Genomic DNA, 17658 nt, shown 5'->3' on the forward strand with positions numbered 1-17658 from the left:
ATTGTAGGAATTAAACACATTCAAGTTCACACACATTTCACACACGGACACACACACACCCCTCTCTTCCTCTACACAAATAAGGAACACTCCAGCACTTTAGTGCCCCACAAAGTCTTACGGGGGTGGCCGAGTTCCAAGGAGGAAAGCTTTGGAAGGCAAGAGGGTAAATTCCTGCTGATGAAGACAGCATCTGGGGAGGAAGACGGGAACAGGAGGAGAGAGAAAAGCAGTACAAGACACCTTGTGTCTGTGTGTGTGTGTGTGTGTGTGTGCGCGATGGGAGCGGAAGGCTGCCGTGTCAGAACATTCTGGACCTTGCATGATGCACCACACGCTCCCCTGGACCCAGGACAGGAAGAGCACTGAGAACTCCAACAGGTGCTTTCCCGCCTCTCCAGTTCCAGGATACAAGAGAGCTCTGGTGGCACTGGGACACCCTCCTTGGCCTCAAACAGAAGGGAAACAACAAAAAAACAAAACCAAACAGCAAACAGGTTTGGTTTCTTAATGAGTGCATTTCCTTGCCTGGCCCAGGGGTGATCTGAGACCCCTCCCATCCGGCTGACCCAAGGTCCTCACCGCGCAGAAAGGGGAGAAGCACCGCGGCCGGCGAGGGAAAGCCAGGCCGTCCCCTCCTGGAGCTGCCTGAAGACGAGACGGCAGCGCGCCGGGGCCGAGGGCGTGTGTGCCGCAGCCCCAACGAACACAAGCGTGCCGGCACACTCGGTCACCTGGGGTCGAAGCCACGGAGAAATGGAAGGGGAGCTACTTACAGCATTGCTGTTTGTGACTGCATCTCAAGGTGGCAGAAACGGCTGTTAATCATGGTTCCCTTCGCAAATTAGTGCAAAGTGCAGATGCCAGAGAAACGTCACTGAGGAGTTTCATTTTAGTTATAGCACGTACTTAAATGGTTTACAAGGCTGGCATTCTCCAGGAAGGGAGGGGATCACCCCAAAACAACACAGTCTGCGGGGCCATGAAATTATCCTCAACATCATAACCCCAGGAGACCTACTTGGGAGTTGGCGCTGAACTGGACGGCAGGAAGGGCCAGCAGGAGGGGCTCTCAGAGCAGCGAGCCAAGTGCACGTGGACTGAGGGAGGGAAAGAGTGTAATCCGGTGTCCTTAGAGGGGAAGGCTTCTCTTCTGACAATCGGCCCCATTGTGAAATATTCTCCTGAACTCTTTTAAAACCGCCCTTTTCCTCCAGACGTGGAACAAAGTTTGTCTCCTTTCTTGTCCCTCCAAGCCTGCTGGCGTGGACGCTGGAAGACTCCATGGCTTAAAGTAATCTTCTGGAAAAGGCTCCGCTCTCTGGGACTTGTCTCCATGCAAGCCTGAGAACCGAGAGCCAGAGCAGCCGGAAAATCTGCTTGAAATGACCTCATCCTACAAAAGGCCCTTTCCGCGTCTCTCCGTGGACATTCTGACTCGAGTGTCACGGGTCCTACCCTCCCCTGTTCGCTTCCCTCACAATGTGTTTCTCTCTTTCAGTGGGAGCTAGGGTTATTTTCATTAGACAATAAGCAGTCAGTTGAGGATGGTATTTTTAATGCAGGTAACAACGTTTATACAGCATCCTTTTCTAAAAGCTGCTTGGGGACCAGCTTACGCCGGAGGTGAAAGAGGTTTGCTTTACCGCTGAGCATTATCTCTTTCTGCTACATAATTGTCATTACGACAACATGCAGCTATTCAAACACTTTGGTCTTCTATGACAATATGATTCCACACATTCTGGCGTTTACAGTTCGACCCCACTTACAGGAAAACACACACATGGAATATAGCGGGGGGAACATACATGCTGCTTGCTTACTTTCTTGGATTTCTCTTCATTTAGCGATGAGTAGGCATCTTTTCTTTTATAGTAAGAAAAGATGCCCCACAAAGGTAACACTGCCCACTAAGCTTACAGTTCTTTATTTACTTGCAGTCAGATGGCCCAAAATTATACATATAATCAAACTATCACTTTATTACTAAGCGTCTAACTATTACTTTATTACTGGAGTCCTAGCAACAGTACTACCATTTACAATATGGGAATCAGCCAACAGAATAAGGTGAAGTCCTTAAAAGAATCATTTCATGACCAGGGGAAATGTCTGCGATACGACGTTATGTAGGAGAAAAGCAGGTTTCAAGATGGAACGTGCACGGGGCCACATTTTGTTCTGCACGCGCGCGTGTGCGCGCACACACAGAGAGATGGAAGATCACCCTCCCAAAAAGTCTAGCATCTACTTCTGGGGGTGGAATTTTCTGTGTGTGCTTTTCTATTTTCCAGATCTTCTCCTATGAACGGGAACTGTTTTCACATTCATTAAAATGTAATTAAAACCTGGCAGTGTCTCCAGAAATAATCTGCATGACAACTCAGCGCTTCTAAGTAGGAAATGAGGCTACAGGGCTGGGAGGGCAGAGGAGGGGCTCCTGTGTTAGGAAAATAATGCCGCTCTTCATGGAAGAAAAAACATCCCCGGGGTGAGGCATTCAGAAAAGGTCCTTTCTGCGCTTGGGCGCCCTTCTGGGTGAATCCATGGCTGGCCGGGGCCTGCATCCAGAGCCCGTACGCACATCAATGGCAGATGCTGATGGGACAGGAAAGGCGTCCAGTCCCTGGGGTTACTTCCAGAACCATCTGCATGCCTCCCACGTGGCCGCAGAGTCCTCTCTCCAACTCTGCAAACTCGCCTCCCTATTTACTGACATGTCTCTGCCTGTCCAGGGGAAGACCCAGAAGGAAGCCTTCCTAGAAGTGCTCAACCTAGTAACAGCAAACCACTGCTCAGCCTGCATCCCAAGAGCCAGACGACGTACACACGACGGGCAGCACGGCTGTTCTTTCCTCATCCCCTCCTCTGTACACACTATGACGCAAACTCAGGCACTCGGGATTTCAAGGCAAGCCGCCGTGGAGACGCTGCCAGAGACGGCCTCCACGTAAGAGTTCTGCTTTTCCCATGATGTTGCTTTAAGCCAATACTCCCGATGTGTGTGTCAATCAGCGTACAGACTGAACTATCTTCAAGACTGAAAAATCAGAAGCGGCTTCTCTACAACGTGCAAGAGGCCCTCCCATGAATTTCAGGGAGACAGGCGGCCCGACGACGGAGCCTCTGAGACACTGTGATTCTCACCCACATATGCAGGATTCTGGCCTCACCGGTTCCCTCGCCTGCGTCAGGGAGTCGTGAGTGAGGTCATGTGCTCAAGAACGCGGCCTCTATAGGTTCAAAAAATAAACCCTGTGGCTTTCTCTAGGAGATACAAAAGCAAGTGATGCCTCATGCAGTCTGCCGTGGACTCTTTGAGTCTTCACAGGACATTTTTTGATGCTTCTATTTATATGAATAATGAAAATATTTTTTAAAAAACACTTCAACGGGCACCGGGTGGCAGTTTCAGTTAAGCACCTGCCTTCGGCTCAGGTCACGATCTCAGGGTCCTGGGATCGAGTCCCGCTTCGGGCTCCCTGCTCAGCCAGGAGTCTGCTTCTCCCTCTGCCCTGTTCATGTGTGCTCGCTCTCTTGCTTACTCTCTCTCAAATAAATAAAATCTTAAAAAAAAAAAAAGATTTTATTTATTTATTTGACAGACGGAGATCACAAGTAGGCAAAGAGAGAGGGGAAAGCAGGCTTCCCGCCAAGCAGAGAGCCCGATGTGGGGCTCGATCCCAGGACTCTGAGATCATGACCCGAGCCGAAGGCAGAGGCTTAGCCCACTGAGCCACCCAGGCGCCCCTCAAATAAATAAAATCTTTTAAAAAAGCTTAAATATTATGAACTTAAGTATGAGATGAGAGTCCAACGATCCTCCTATTTATGTCAGCAAATGTAGGAAGTTGGGTTTTTTTAAAGACTTCATTGATCTGACGGAGAGAGCAAGCACCAGCAGAGGAAGAGGGAGAAGCAGGCTCCCCACTGAGCAGAGAGCCTGACGTGGGACTGGATCCTAGGACTCGGGGAACATGACCCAAAGCAAAGGCAGACACGTCACCGAATGAGCCACTCAGGTGTCCCCAGACTGGTCAGATTCAATATACCAAGTACAATACTGATAGCAGTAGGGAGTAGGCTTTGCCAGTCTTGGTACTACTGACACTCGGGACATCTGAATTCCAGTGGTGGGGTGTCTTATGCGCTGTAGGGTGCTAAGCAGTATCCCTGGCCTCTGCCCACCACAGTCAGAAGCACCCGTCCCTTGAAAACGGTCTTCAGACAGGGCCGAATGTCCCCTGGGCAGGGGTGAGGCCGAGCTCTGACTGAGAACCCTTAGGGCTGATACATGGGTCCAGGACCACACCTCATGACAGAGCCCAGCAGCCCCCAAATTCCTAGAAGTCGCAGGTCCCTGAAGATCCGCAGGACCTTTGCTATGACCGCGGTACAGATTCCGTCTTCACCACAGCATGGGCCTCACAAAGCTGTACCTCCAGATGCCCTCCGAGTCACAAAGCAGACGTTAGAAGAGGCAGAAACAACCGGCTGTGCTCCTCGAGGTAGGAGTCAGCCGATTGGGGCTGGGGCCGAATCCCACCTGTTGCTCCCCCTTGTCAGGCCTGTGAGCTAGGACTAGTTTTTACATTTCTAAACGGTTGGAAAAAAAATCACAAGATTCCGGTGTTGTGACTCATGAAATTGAGCTGACGTCCAAATTCCAGTGTCCGTAAATGGCGAAGCTGTACGGACACTCACCCGCCGCTATTCATTCCCGTGCGCTCGACGGCGGTTCCTACACCACCGCGGCAGAGCCGAGCAGCCGAGAACAGCGCCCGGCTGGCCCACGAGGCCTCAACTACTTCCGCTCTGGCCCTTGGCGGAAAAGGCCACCCTTGATCTGCCTTCTCAGCTCTACTGAAACGGTTCCTGACTACACTGTTGTCTACACTGGACGACAAGCGCCTGCTCTGTCCATTCCGGGCTTGAGAGTGGCCGCCTGCGGACCCGCAGGGGAGGCCCCACAACACAGAAGCTCCTCAGGAACAAACCAGCCGCGTCAGCAGTGAGCGTCGGGAACACCCCCGCCATGGTCTGCTGTGGTTCCCGAAACACCAAAAACCCAAAGTCATCCTTTTAGGGATGCCTCACGCACGCTCAACACCAATGCCTCACGCACGGGAGGAATTCCACGTACGCTCCATTCGATGGAACCCTAAGTGCGTTCCCTAAGCACGCAGATCGCTCCCGGTCAAGACGCCGGTAACCGACAGACCTCTGCCATCCATCGCCCCTGACGTTCGGAAGACGGCTCGACCACAGTTCCAAAACCACCGACTGATGGAAAGTCTGGCAGTTCGTCGAAATGTTAAACACGGTCACCATACAACCTATTAATTCTAGTCCGTGGCATGCACCCAAGAGAAACGGAGACCCGTGTCGGCACAGAAACTTGCACACAGATGTTCAGAACAGCAGGAATACGAATCATGATGACTTCTTATAACTGCAAGGAACTACAACTCAAATGCCCACCGGCTGGCAAAGAGACCGACAAAACGTGGTGGAACCACAGGATGAAATATTATTAGGCCATAAAAAAGATTCACGGTGCAAGAAGGATGAATGCTGAACATATCACGTTAAAGGTAGTCACAAACTCAACATAATAAACATTTTACAAATTTTTATTTTTTATTTTTTTAGCAAACTACATTTTTCAAATATTTAAAGATTTCACTTATTTACTTGACAGAGAGAGAGAGACAGGGAAAGAGCACAAGAAGGGGGAGCAGCAGACCTCCCCCTAAGCACAGAGCCCAACTCAAGGCTTAATCCCAGGACTCTGAGATCACGACCTGAGCCCAATGCAGACGCCCGACTGACTGACCCACCCAGATGCCCTTATTCTTCAAATATTTAAGTAAAATATCAAGATTCTTATACATCTACTTTGTTATTTTTACATACTTGGGTCTTGGGAGGGGGGCAGACCGAGAATCTTCAGTTAGGCTCCACACCCAGTGCCGGGCTCGATCTCACAGCCCTGAGATCATGACCTGAGCCAAAAGCAAGAGTCCGATGCTTGACTGACTGAGCCACCCAGGTGCCCCTTTACATACTTGGTTCTACACAAAAATACCTCAAAAAGATTCTCCCTGTAGTTAGATTGAGGACCGTCACTTTAGTTCTGAAGTTTTTAAAGCAATAGGCAAAATTCTTCCCCAGATTTCCAGCTTTATGTTTCTAAAATTATGAATTCTGTGGGCTTTTTTTTTTTTTTTTAATTAAAGACAAAATTAGGAAACAAACTGAGGGTGCTGGAGGGGAGGTGGGTAGGGTCGTGGGGTAACTGAGTGATGGACGTTAAGGAGGGCATGTGATGGAAGGAGCACGGGTGTTATGTAAGACAGATGAATCACCAACCGACACCTCTGAAACCAGTAATACTTCCTATGCTAATTAATCGAATTAAAATTTAAAAAAAAAAAAAAACTTAAAAAAAGAAGGCAACCAAATTGATAAAATGCAAATACAAACTATAAACAGTATAGGAAATACAAAAAGGAAACAATAAAATCAAACCCTAAAATGCCATCTACCAAAAGACAGCAACTGCTCCAGAACTGGCCGTCAGTTTCAGCTTGGCATATGGGGTTCAACTCTTGGAACCCGTCTGATTTGTTCTTCTGGAAACCTTATCATCTCCTAGATCTGTAAGTACTGACCTACAGGTTGCTCTAGTAAGTTTCAAGGTTAACTACAAATCAGTTTGCAGATACACACAAACTGCGTTAAGAAACTCATAAAGTCCAGGGGCACCTGGCTGGCTTAGCCAATTCTTGTTATCATGCAATTCTTGCTATCAGGGCTGTAAGTTCGAGCCCCGTGTTGCAAAAGGAGATTACTTAAAAAAAAAAAAAAAAATCCTTTAAAAGAAAAAAAAAACCTAGACTGGGTTTTAGAAGGTGTCATCCTCTCCTGGTAAGACCCAAAAAAAGTTTGTAGTAGCTGGTTCAGTATCCAAAATTCTTGGAAGGCAGTAAAAGGCAAGTTCGTCATTTAGAGTTAACTATATGTAAGCCCACAATGATTTCCCGGTGTTCTATCTACTACCTGCAGCTTCAGCAAGGACACAGACCTGCAACTTGAAAAAAAGTCCCTTTAAAACAGAAGATGTTCAGTGTGGGGAAAATGCACTGCCACTTCTCCAAAGGATTTCAGGTCAAGGACAAGTATGCCACAGCGAGTGGGTTGCTTACCTTTATGGTGACTTCATGTGTAGACCTCTGGACCAGTGAGCTCCCCAGCATCCGCTCGTTTAAACTCCAAAGTGTCTGCCAGGAGCTGCCTGGTGAGAACCAAGGAGAGATGAAGAAAAAACTTGAAATTCTTTGCAGAGGATTCACCTCTGGCCTCTCCCACTTTGTGATTTATCCTTTTTCCAAGCATGGCACTGGTTCCCTTTTCCATCTCAACACAAACTTTTATGCCACATCCTCTGTCTTACACTTGCACACGGATATGCAAACCGAAAGACGAGAAACGGAAGCGGCCAGTCCGTATTATCGCACGTGCAGAAATCCCAAGAGTCTCAAAGCAAATAAAATTAATTTTAGTTCAGATATTGCTGCTGCCGTCCTTTAATGATAATCAATGCCTGACCGACATGCTCTTGTCTTGGGGACTGTCTTACGCAACCAAGAAACTAGACTATACACACCTCTGAGAGAAGAAAACATGCTTTAAGGAAGCTTTATAGACATCACTTAAACGAACGTTTACAAGAGCCTTGCACGCAAGTCCATGTGTACCGCTACGCCCTTACAAACACAGAGACACAACATTAGAATCTTTTTTCCCCCTTTTGGGTTCCCTAAAATAAAGCCAAAGAAAGGCACGGACTCACTCTGGCTCAACCTATCCATTACTGCTATCATACATTGCAATTTCACAAGCATTCCACCATTCACACTTCTGAACAAGCCAGGTTTGTAAGCTCCCAAGTTAACCTTCGTATCGAAAACATGTTTCTACTTTTCGGTCAATATAAATACTGAGCAATCAAACCAGCATTGACTTAACAGTGTTTACCTTCTTCCTCATAAAATTCCCTTGGTTATGAATGAATCCAGCCTCCTACATTTAAATTATCTACAGGCTCAAACTCTAAGGAAATTAACTGCTTGCCATCTTCTCTTAAATTCTTGTTCAATCTAAGTGATAAAAAGGAACCAGGGTTAATAGAATTCAAATTCACCAGTGAAGCTTATGAGTAAAGGTGTTTCTTATTATTTAACACAGAACGTCATGAAATGTTTTAAGGAAATTCAAGTAAATTATTCCCAATGAGTCATTTTTATAGCTACGCTGTGCAAAGAAACGCAGCTAAAAAAATTTTACAGATGGGTTCACAGGCCTGTAAGTTTCATTACAGTACATTTTTCTAAAAACACCATAAGGATATGTAAGATAAAAGTAATAAACAGGGCAACTTTTAAAAATCTAGCACTGAAGAAAAATAATACGATTCAAACAAAACTTCCCTACAGGGCGCCTGGGTGGCTCAGTTGGTTGAGCAACTGCCTTCGGCTCAGGTCGTGATCCCAGACTTCCAGGATCGAGTCCTGCCTCGGGATCCCAGCTCCTTGGGGAGTCTGCTTCTCCCTCTGACCTTCTCCCCTCTCATGCTCTCTCTCACTCATTCTCCCTCAAATAAATAAATAAAATCTTTAAAACAACAACAACAACAAAAAACTTCCCTACAAGTCTTTCAGTAGAAATTACTCACCAGAGTGAAGCAGGCATAAAGGAATATTGAATTTGCTCATAAAATAAAAATACATTTCGAAATGAAAAAATTTCTGTGGTAGAGATAAAATAAGACAATACTCCTTATAGGACCTGAAGAAGAAAGCAGATTACTGTTTTCAGGATTGAGGTGTAAATTACCACAGGGGGGAAAAAATAGCCTTATAATGAAATCACTAAATACCATAAAGTATCAAAATATGAGCAGATGTCACCACAATAAGCCCCAAATTGCTTGGAAATTAAAACACTAAAATCCATAATAATTCAATAAGTAATTAATATATAAACAGCTCTTATTACAAGCTGTTCAGCAAAACCTTTAGAATCAAATTCTTATTCTTTGGTCCAAAACAGATGGTAACTCACAAATGAGAGTCTTGGAATGGAAGATTATCTTTTATATACGTTGTTAAACTCCGTAAGTGTAATTAACATCATCTGCGTGTTATAAACACACAAAAACGGGAAAATAGGATTGGTTAGCGACGTTCTTCTGCTTATGCAACATGTCCAAATTAATTAGTTTCCTGATAGAAACAATAAACTAAAAATGATAAATATGTTCTTCTAATACCTAAATTGTCCCTGATTCTCCCGTGATCAGGGCCCAGACAGAACCACCACCAAGGCGCAGTACGGGCAAAAAGGTTCACATGCTGCAAAGTGTTGGTGTGAACTGCCAACTATTTTAAGAAACACAACATATCCTGTATTCCCCAAGGCCGTCACACACATAAAAAGGACCGCACCATCGTCTGGCTGCTCCTCAGCCCCAGGCAAGGCACGGTGCAGACCTATCCAGGCAGTCCTTCCGCGTGGGAGGTATAGAGCCCTTAGAACACTGCAATGTTGTGCAAACATGCACTCCTCAGGCCCCAAAACATTTCCATCACTCCAAAAGGAAACCGTGTACCCAATTAGGCAGTCCCTGCTCATTCCCTCTCCCAGCCCTGGCAACCACCAGTCCACTCTGTCTCTTTGGATTGGCCTATTCTCAACGTGTCACATCAGTGCAAACACACAATACCTCCTGTGTCTGGCTCCTTTCTCTGAGCAAAAGGCTTCCGAGGGTCAGCCGCGAGGAGGCGTGTATCCGCACTCCGTTCCTCGTCGCGGCCGACGACTACTCTACCGCGGGGTGGGCTACACTGGCCTCATCCACCCGCCCATCGGATGCCGGGCATTCCGGCAGGCGTTCCGGCTATCGTGATTACTGCTGCCACGAATATTCGGGCACAGGCATGTGTTTGAGCCCCAGTTTTCCAGGAGGGGAACTGCCCTTATCAGTTTGCCTTGATCCTCCTTTGTGGAAGCCTCCAGCTCTCCACGACCGACCCATGCAAACGGGACGGCCACCGACGGCCGCGCAGGCAACGGACGTACCAGAGGGAGCCAGGGAGGCCCGGGGCCTCTGCGCTTCCGCCGGCAAACGGCGGCCGGCTAGCGCTCTGCACGGCAAGCACCAAGATGAAGAATGCTCTCTCGCCTGCAGCAAAGCAAACTACCCTCCCACGCAGGCGCTCCTCAAGTGCATCAGGCAACCAGAGAAACTGGACCGGCTTTGCTTTGCCCTTGCCCCCCTTTCCCACCTCCCCAGTTTAGCACCAAGTTCTGAGGTCACGGCTGCTCACGTTTCCACTCAGATTCATCAGCGACACTTGAGTTTGACAATGGTTGTCAGGGACCTTCTCAAATGCAATACTGAAATCGGATATCGATCCATGCACATGACACCTCATAAAAGCATGCGATTATCACAGCGCACCCACATCCGAACACAGTCGTGTCCACCAGGGCCCCCGGTGCCTGCACCCCAGGATACAGCGGGCGCATTCTGGAGCCACTGTCAGCTGTCACACCTGGAGAAGGGGGGGTCCAACGGCAACGAGTGGAGAGAGACCAGGGAGGCCACGGGACATCCTCCACCTCACAGGACAGTCTCCCCACAAGAAAGACTGATTCGCCCAAAAACGGCAGTAACGCTACACGGCTGAGAAACTTTACTAGAACGGGTTTTAGACTAAGGTCTTCTCCTCATGACTTCTGATTTTTACTGTGAAATATCAGAAGGTGAAATAACGCTGTCGCGCAGGTCTTAGACTCGGAAGGCAGCGCCTGGGGGTACTTCCGCCCACTGCCCTAAAGCTTCCTCCGTCACTGCCCAAATTTTCAACACAAATAACCCACGTGGACCTCTAGGTCAAAGGGACAAACGCACCTTTTTACCGGTCATAAATTAAATGCATAGCATATAAATATTAATTCTATTTCTTAGAGGACTGCAATCCAATATGCACCCTAACGTTTTTTTTTCTCTGCCTATGGAGAAGCCAGCACGGCGCAGGACGGAGGCCGCCTCCAGACAGCCAGCGCCGCCTCCCAGCCACGTGAGGAGGCCAGCGCGGCAGCAGGCCATCCGGCCCCGGTCAAACCGTCCGATGACGGCAGCCCCGGCTGAGCTCTTGGCTGCCGGCTCAGAGAGGCCCCGGCCAGAACCCCCTGCGGAGTCAGGCCGGCCTTCCTCCCGCTCTGAATCCAATACATGCGGAAGGGCGCTGGGAAAGACACGTGGGGGCAGAGCCGCCTCCAGCAAGCGCTTCCGCTAGCCACAGCCTGGACAGGAGGACGCGCACGGCTGCCTCCAGGAAAACCAAGAACCAGATGAACTGGGAAGCCAGGCGGCCCGAGGTGTAAGGTAAGTAAGCAAGAGTTTGCCAAAGCGGGCTCCTCAGAACGAGGCTGTCTCGGTGGTTGGCTTGCGTTTGGTCGGCACTACCTGAAGAATGGTTCCACGGTCCCAGAGGACTGGAAACACTGGGTTTTGTGAAGCTATTAAAAAGCAACAATACGGGCGCCTGGGTGGCTCCGTGGGTTACGCCTCTGCCTTCAGCTCAGGTCATGATCTCAGGGTTCTGGGATCGAGCCCCGCATCGGGCTCTCTGCTCAGCGGGGAGCCTGCTTCCTCCTCTCTCTCTTCCTGCCTCTCTGCCTGCTTGTGATCTCTGTCAGATAAATAAATAAAATCTTAAAATAAAATAAAAAGCCAACAATCGTAAAAACAAGCAAAACAATAGTGCTTAACATGAAACTGTGCCTATTGTCTGCCCAGGTGTGTTCGACATGCTTTAAACTCATGCCATCCTTTATGAAATAATGAAAGAAGCCTGCCTCCCCGGACCTCATGCCGCATCGCATTCTCACTGCTGTACCCCAGGCCCCACCAATAACCATGTCACGCCAGGCGATCACACACAGTACGTCGCAATTCTGGTGTCAGGACCTGCTCACCGCTGGGAGCCACAGGCAGGAGGAATTCTGCGAGACACCTTCTTCATCGAGCTGCACTTCTAGCGGGTCCTCCAGGGACCCTGGCGTCCCATGGGTGAGGACGCCTCACGGTCACTATGCCGTGGTTTGCCTGACACTCCCCAAGTCCTCTCTGAATGGCTTTCCAACACTGTGTTGAAATTCAAAAGACAATTTTCTGATTGACTGAACACATCACTCCCTAGACATTCTAATTAATTGAGGTTTTGCTATTGGAAGACGGTGTTCTCCAAGAGAAAACTAAAAACACACTTCTTTAGACTTTGGAAGCTTGAAGATCTAAAGATGATGGTACTTGACGAAAATGAACACAAGTGCCAAGATGGTAATGACTTATAAAAATAAACGTGACTTTTAATACTATAATAGTATCAAGAAATAGGGCAGTTCTAGATAAGCCTTTAGCCATTGGGAATTAATCAGGCCATCATCCTCATTTCTCTCTTTACTCACTGAACTAGGAAAATGGGTACCACAAAGTGAAAAAAGTCACAATGCCTGAGTTATTTCCTCATATCTTATCTCGTCTTTAAAAAACAACAACAACAACAAAAAACGTACTTTTGGAAGACCCTTAATTTAGGTGTATTAATTCTTGCCACTGTAGTAGATGTGTGCCTTTGTCTATTTATATGTTAACACCAAAGAGACCCCTTCCCTTTGAAGTTATTCTATGACCCAGGAAAAATGTTTTTGTATTGTTAGTGGTAAAAGATGCTAATATGATACACAAATTCCAAGGCCCTAACCTTTGATGTTCTTCAAAAATAAGCTTATATGCCATAAACACATAAATTAAAAACAAGAAACATCTTAAAACATTTTTCTTTTAAACACAGTCTGCATACTCAGGGTGCCTGGGTGGCTCAGTTGGTTAAGCATCTGCCTTTGGCTCAGGTCATGATCCCGGGGTCCTCGGATCAAGTCCCGCGTCAGGCTCGTGCTCAGCAGGGAGTCTGCTTTTCCCTCCTTCGATGCCCCTCCCCCCACTCATTCTCGTTTTCTCTCTCTCTCTCTCTCTCTCAAATGAATTTAAAAAAATCTTTTAAAAAAAGTCTGCATGAAAAAAAAAAAGTCTGCATGGTCAAATGATAATATATGTTGTCTGATGCCTACGGAAAACATTTAGACTGGATGTTTTTGGAACTAACATTTTACTACTGGTAGCCACAGGCGGTAATCCAGGTTGTGCCATATTCTCCTTTAGGGAACAGGAACTAGGCAATGGATTGTTACCATCCAGACATGAGAAAGCTTGAAAAATGGCTACTCGTGAAGTGTGCCCGCACAGCTGGCAGTCACACACAGACAGTTACGGCTGACACCCCTTTTGCAAGCCCTGTTTGTACACTCTGCACACGACCAGGGACGTGTCCAAGAGCTCTCTGTATCATCCCATTTTCTATGGTCCAAGTACACAGTACGGAGTTACAAAGCATGCAGAACTAGTAAACACTGATTTTCATGGTGCCCAAACATGGGGAAGGGTTCATGTTAGTGTCTGTTCATAAAATACCGGTCTTCAGATATGATAACGTGTATTACTTAAAGCAAAGCTTCCAAGATCAAGTAAGTTTGGGAACTTCTAAGTTAAAAAAGGTAAAACAGATCCATAAAGCTGAACCAAAACCCCAAGCAGGATAAACACCAGAGAAAACCCTAACAAGACACAATCAATTTCCTGAAAATCGGCAGTAAAAAGAAACCATTAAAAGCAGCCAGAGGAAAAATACAAATTACACCCAAAGGGGAAGATAACAAAACTCACAAACTTCTTGTCAAAAACGATGTAAGCCAGAAGACAATGGAATGAAGTCTTCAGAGAACTCAAAGAATGTGTCAATTTAAAATTCTACTCTCAGACAGACCAGCTTTCAGAAATGAAGACAAAATAAAGACTCTTTAAGACAAACAAATGCAGAGAGAATTCAATGCCAATACGCCTGTCCTACAAGAAAAACTGATTAAGTTCTTTTTAAGGGGAAGAATAATGACCTCTGGTGGACCTCTGGATCTCTGCTAAGGAATGATGAGCGGCAGAAAGGGTCAACACAGGACAAATGCGAACACATTTTCTTCTCACTTTAAAATTTCTTTTATATATAATTAACTGCCTAACGCAGAATTAGTAACTGTACTGTGGTTTCTTAAACATATGAAAGTAAAAGGTCTGACAACAGTAGTACCAAGAAGTAGGAAGGGAAGAACAGATGTACACCCTTGTTAGGTCCTTCCACAGGACGTGGTAAGAGAGACCCATGCAGACTGTGACAAGTTAAAGACCATGACCACAAACATGAGAGAAACGCTAAAAATTGGGGCTCCTGCGTGGCTCAGTCGGCTGAGCAACCAACTCTTGATTTCAACTCAGGTCATGATCCCAGAGTCCTGGGATGGAGCCCTGGGTTGGGCTCCCTGCTCAGCAGGCAGTCTGCTTCTCTCCCTCTCTCTCTGCCCCTCCCCACCCCCAGCTTGTGGGCCTGCTCTCTCCAATAAATATACAAAATCTTACCAAAAAAAAAAAAAACCTCTAAAAATTAAAACAAAGAGGTATAGCTAATAAATTAACAGTAAAGTAGAATCAGAAAAAATAATGCTTAATTTATGCAAACATACGCAGGAACAAAGGAAAACAGAAACACAGAATGGTACAAATAGAAACAAATAACCAGTGGTCAATGGTAGTACCACTCTGACGCAAAGGCTGATCGTGGGACTGTATAAAAGGCAAGATCACAGTCTGCTGTCAATGACCAAGCCGCTCCGGACAAGCGTGTACTCTGTCTCTGAATGCAGCTGTGCGTGTGTGTGTGTCCCTTACACGCCACTGGCCATATGTCATTGACCCGTAGCGTCTCTGACAGTATGTATTCTGCTCCATTTCGCATTCTCCTCCGTGACTTCTTCCACTCCTCACCTGCCTCACGAGTCTGGGGAAGGCCCATTAGAGGTGAAGAAAATACAAAGAGGAAGATGAGACAAAGAGTGATTCCTGGACATCGACAGCAATCTGCCTTCTGTCCGGGGTTCCCACGTGACGGTCGCGCGACACGGCGGCCCTGGTCTGCTGCAGACTGCAGAGAGCCCGACCACCCGCTCCTTAAGAAGTCTGAGCGTGAGCACACAGACACCGTCCGTGCTTCACCCGGAACACAGGCCTCGCGGTAATGGATTAAGGAACGTAACGGTGAGAGGTCCCATCTCTGCTCTTGAAGACAAGTTCAAGCTAAAGACCACCTTGACCGGGGTGTTAGGCTTGGAGGCTTGGGGCAGAAGTGGTTTTCCAGAAGGCATGGCAGCTTCACGCCCAACTAGGCCTGCTCGCCACTGCCCAGCGGGTGTTGGCGTGGGACTCTGGCAAACCTCCGGCACCCTGGCCGCATGAGCAGCCGGCACAGTATGGCACGCTACACGGGCCTGGGCTGTCAAGTGCCTCCGTCACGGACGCCACACTAACACTTCTTTTTTTTTAAGATTTTATTTACTTATTTGACAGACAGAGATCACAAGTAGGCAGAGAGGCAGGCAGAGAGAGAGGAGGAAGCAGGCTCCCCACCACGCAAAGAGCCCGATGTGGGGCTCGATCCCAGGATACTGGGATCATGACCTGAGCTGAAGGCAGAGGCTTTAACCCACTGAGCGACCCAGGTGCCCCCACACTTACACTTAGTTTCAAAATCATAGAACGTGCTGTTTTGTATCTGCGGAAAGAGCGTACGAGCCAGGCGTTTTAGTAAATACACACTGGTACCCATTATGGGACTCTGACACGCAGAGGAACTCCCAGGAACTCCCCAAAGGACTCAGATGGAACGCTCTCAGTGTTCTCTATCATTTGTGTTAATCAGGCTCCTTTCTTCACTCCCCTCCTCTTTCCGGAAGTTGAGCTTACGAGTTGGGAGACCTACCTGGACATGGCAACGGAGGGCAAATACCAGGGCCATGAGCAGGGCTGAGCACGCTTTTTCTTTCCAGGGCCAAAGGGTAAGTGTCTTGGACTCTGCAGCCGTACCCTGTTACAATTAGTCACCTCCGGCCGGAAGCTCAAATGTAGGAACTGACCATACGCAAACAGATGGGTGTGGGGCTACTTCCATAAAACCTGATCTACAAGAACAGACCGTGGGCTGGGGTGGCCTCTGGGCGGTAGTGTGCCCACCCCTGCCTTGGGGGCACTACGCTGTTGGATGTATTAGGCTGTGCACCCACAACTCATTACTAAATTTAAACAGACAACCTAAAATTGCATCCGGATGACTTGAGACAGTCACCGTGCAAAGAAAGCAGTGCTTTGTTCCAGAAGTAAAGCAGGGGTGCGCTTTGTTACAGAGAATGAGCACAGCGAAGGGGAAACGGCAGGACGGGCCTCTGGTCCTGGGGACCTTCACGCAGCTGCCCCCAGGAGTCGTCCGGACAGTCGTGCAAATGTCACATCAAGTTAACGCGCTTTCAGGACCCAAGGGCAGAAAGTTTCACCGAAGCTTCTCAGTTCTTTCACGGGTCACAGAAGGGTGAAATTAATCAGAACAACTGAATCAGTCTGGAAATGACATCCTTCATTTATTTTGCCTTTAAAAATGATTGTATTTAAGGGGCGCCTGGGTGGCTCAGTCGGTGAAGCCTCTGCCTTCGGCTCAGGTCACGTTCCCAGGGTCCTGGGATGGAGCCCGGCACTGAGCTCCCTGCTCAGCGGGGAGTCCGCTCCTCCCCTGCTTCTGCATGCGGGCTCCCTCTCTCTCTCTCTCTCAAAAGAATAAATATAAAATCGTTTCAAAAAATTATATTTAAACAGACGTCAGTTTTTAGAGCAAGTGTTAGGTTCACAGCAAAAGCGAGCAGAAGGTCCAGAGATCTCCCACGCGCTCCCAAACGGCCTCCCTCGCTCTCCACATCCCCCACCAGAGCGGCCGTGAGTTCACGTTCACGAGCCTACACGGACACGTCCCTATCACCCAAAGCCCACAGTTTCCTTCAAGGGTTTGCTCTGGCTGCTGCTCACTCCGTGGACTGAAAGGAAGGCACACGCACCCCTCCCTATGGTATAATCCCTAACAACTCCTGTATTGTCTCAACATCTCCTGCCCCAACCCTGGGCAACCACTGATCATTCCACACTGTATCTGGTTTTCCTTTTCCACAACAGCCCAGTGCTGGAGTCACAGGGTCACTCACAGTCGTTCCAACGGACTTCTTTTCACTTAGTACTGGGCATTTAAGGTTCTTCCATACTTTTCATGGCCTGATTCAAACCCATTTCTCTTTAGTGCTGAACAATATTCTGTCGTTCGGACGGCGGACCACAGTTTATTTATCCGTTCGCTTCCTGGATGTCTTCTCATCTCGGTTGCTTCCAGGTTTTGGCAATGATGAACAAAGCTGCTATCAACAGCTGTGTGCAGGCTTCTGTATGGATACGTTTTTAACTCCCCTGCGTAAATTTCCCGTGTCTAAATGCCGTTAAATGGGCCCCTGGGTGGCTCAGTCAGTAAAGTGCCCGCCTTCAGCTGAAGTCAGGATCCCAGAGTTCTGGGATCGAGTCCCGCATCAGGATCATTGCTCGGCAGGAAG

The 17658-nt window shown here is 47.8% G+C and overlaps 1 protein-coding gene across 2 annotated transcripts in view; it reads right to left on the minus strand.

The window, feature by feature from the left end:
* TBL1X (transducin beta like 1 X-linked) overlaps nt 1–17658 on the minus strand; it is a 202228-nt gene that overhangs the window by 51271 nt on the left and 133299 nt on the right. For both annotated transcript variants that reach the window (XM_032880225.1, XM_032880224.1), the window contains exon 3: nt 7212–7300. The gene's annotated coding sequence lies outside the window, so the exon portion shown is untranslated. The remainder of the gene's footprint in view (nt 1–7211; nt 7301–17658) is intronic.

The sequence above is a fragment of the Lontra canadensis genome, unplaced genomic scaffold (assembly GCF_010015895.1).
Source record: "Lontra canadensis isolate GAN:19392208 unplaced genomic scaffold, GSC_riverotter_1.0 scaffold68, whole genome shotgun sequence".
In the NCBI taxonomy this organism is placed as follows: Eukaryota; Metazoa; Chordata; class Mammalia; order Carnivora; family Mustelidae; genus Lontra; species Lontra canadensis.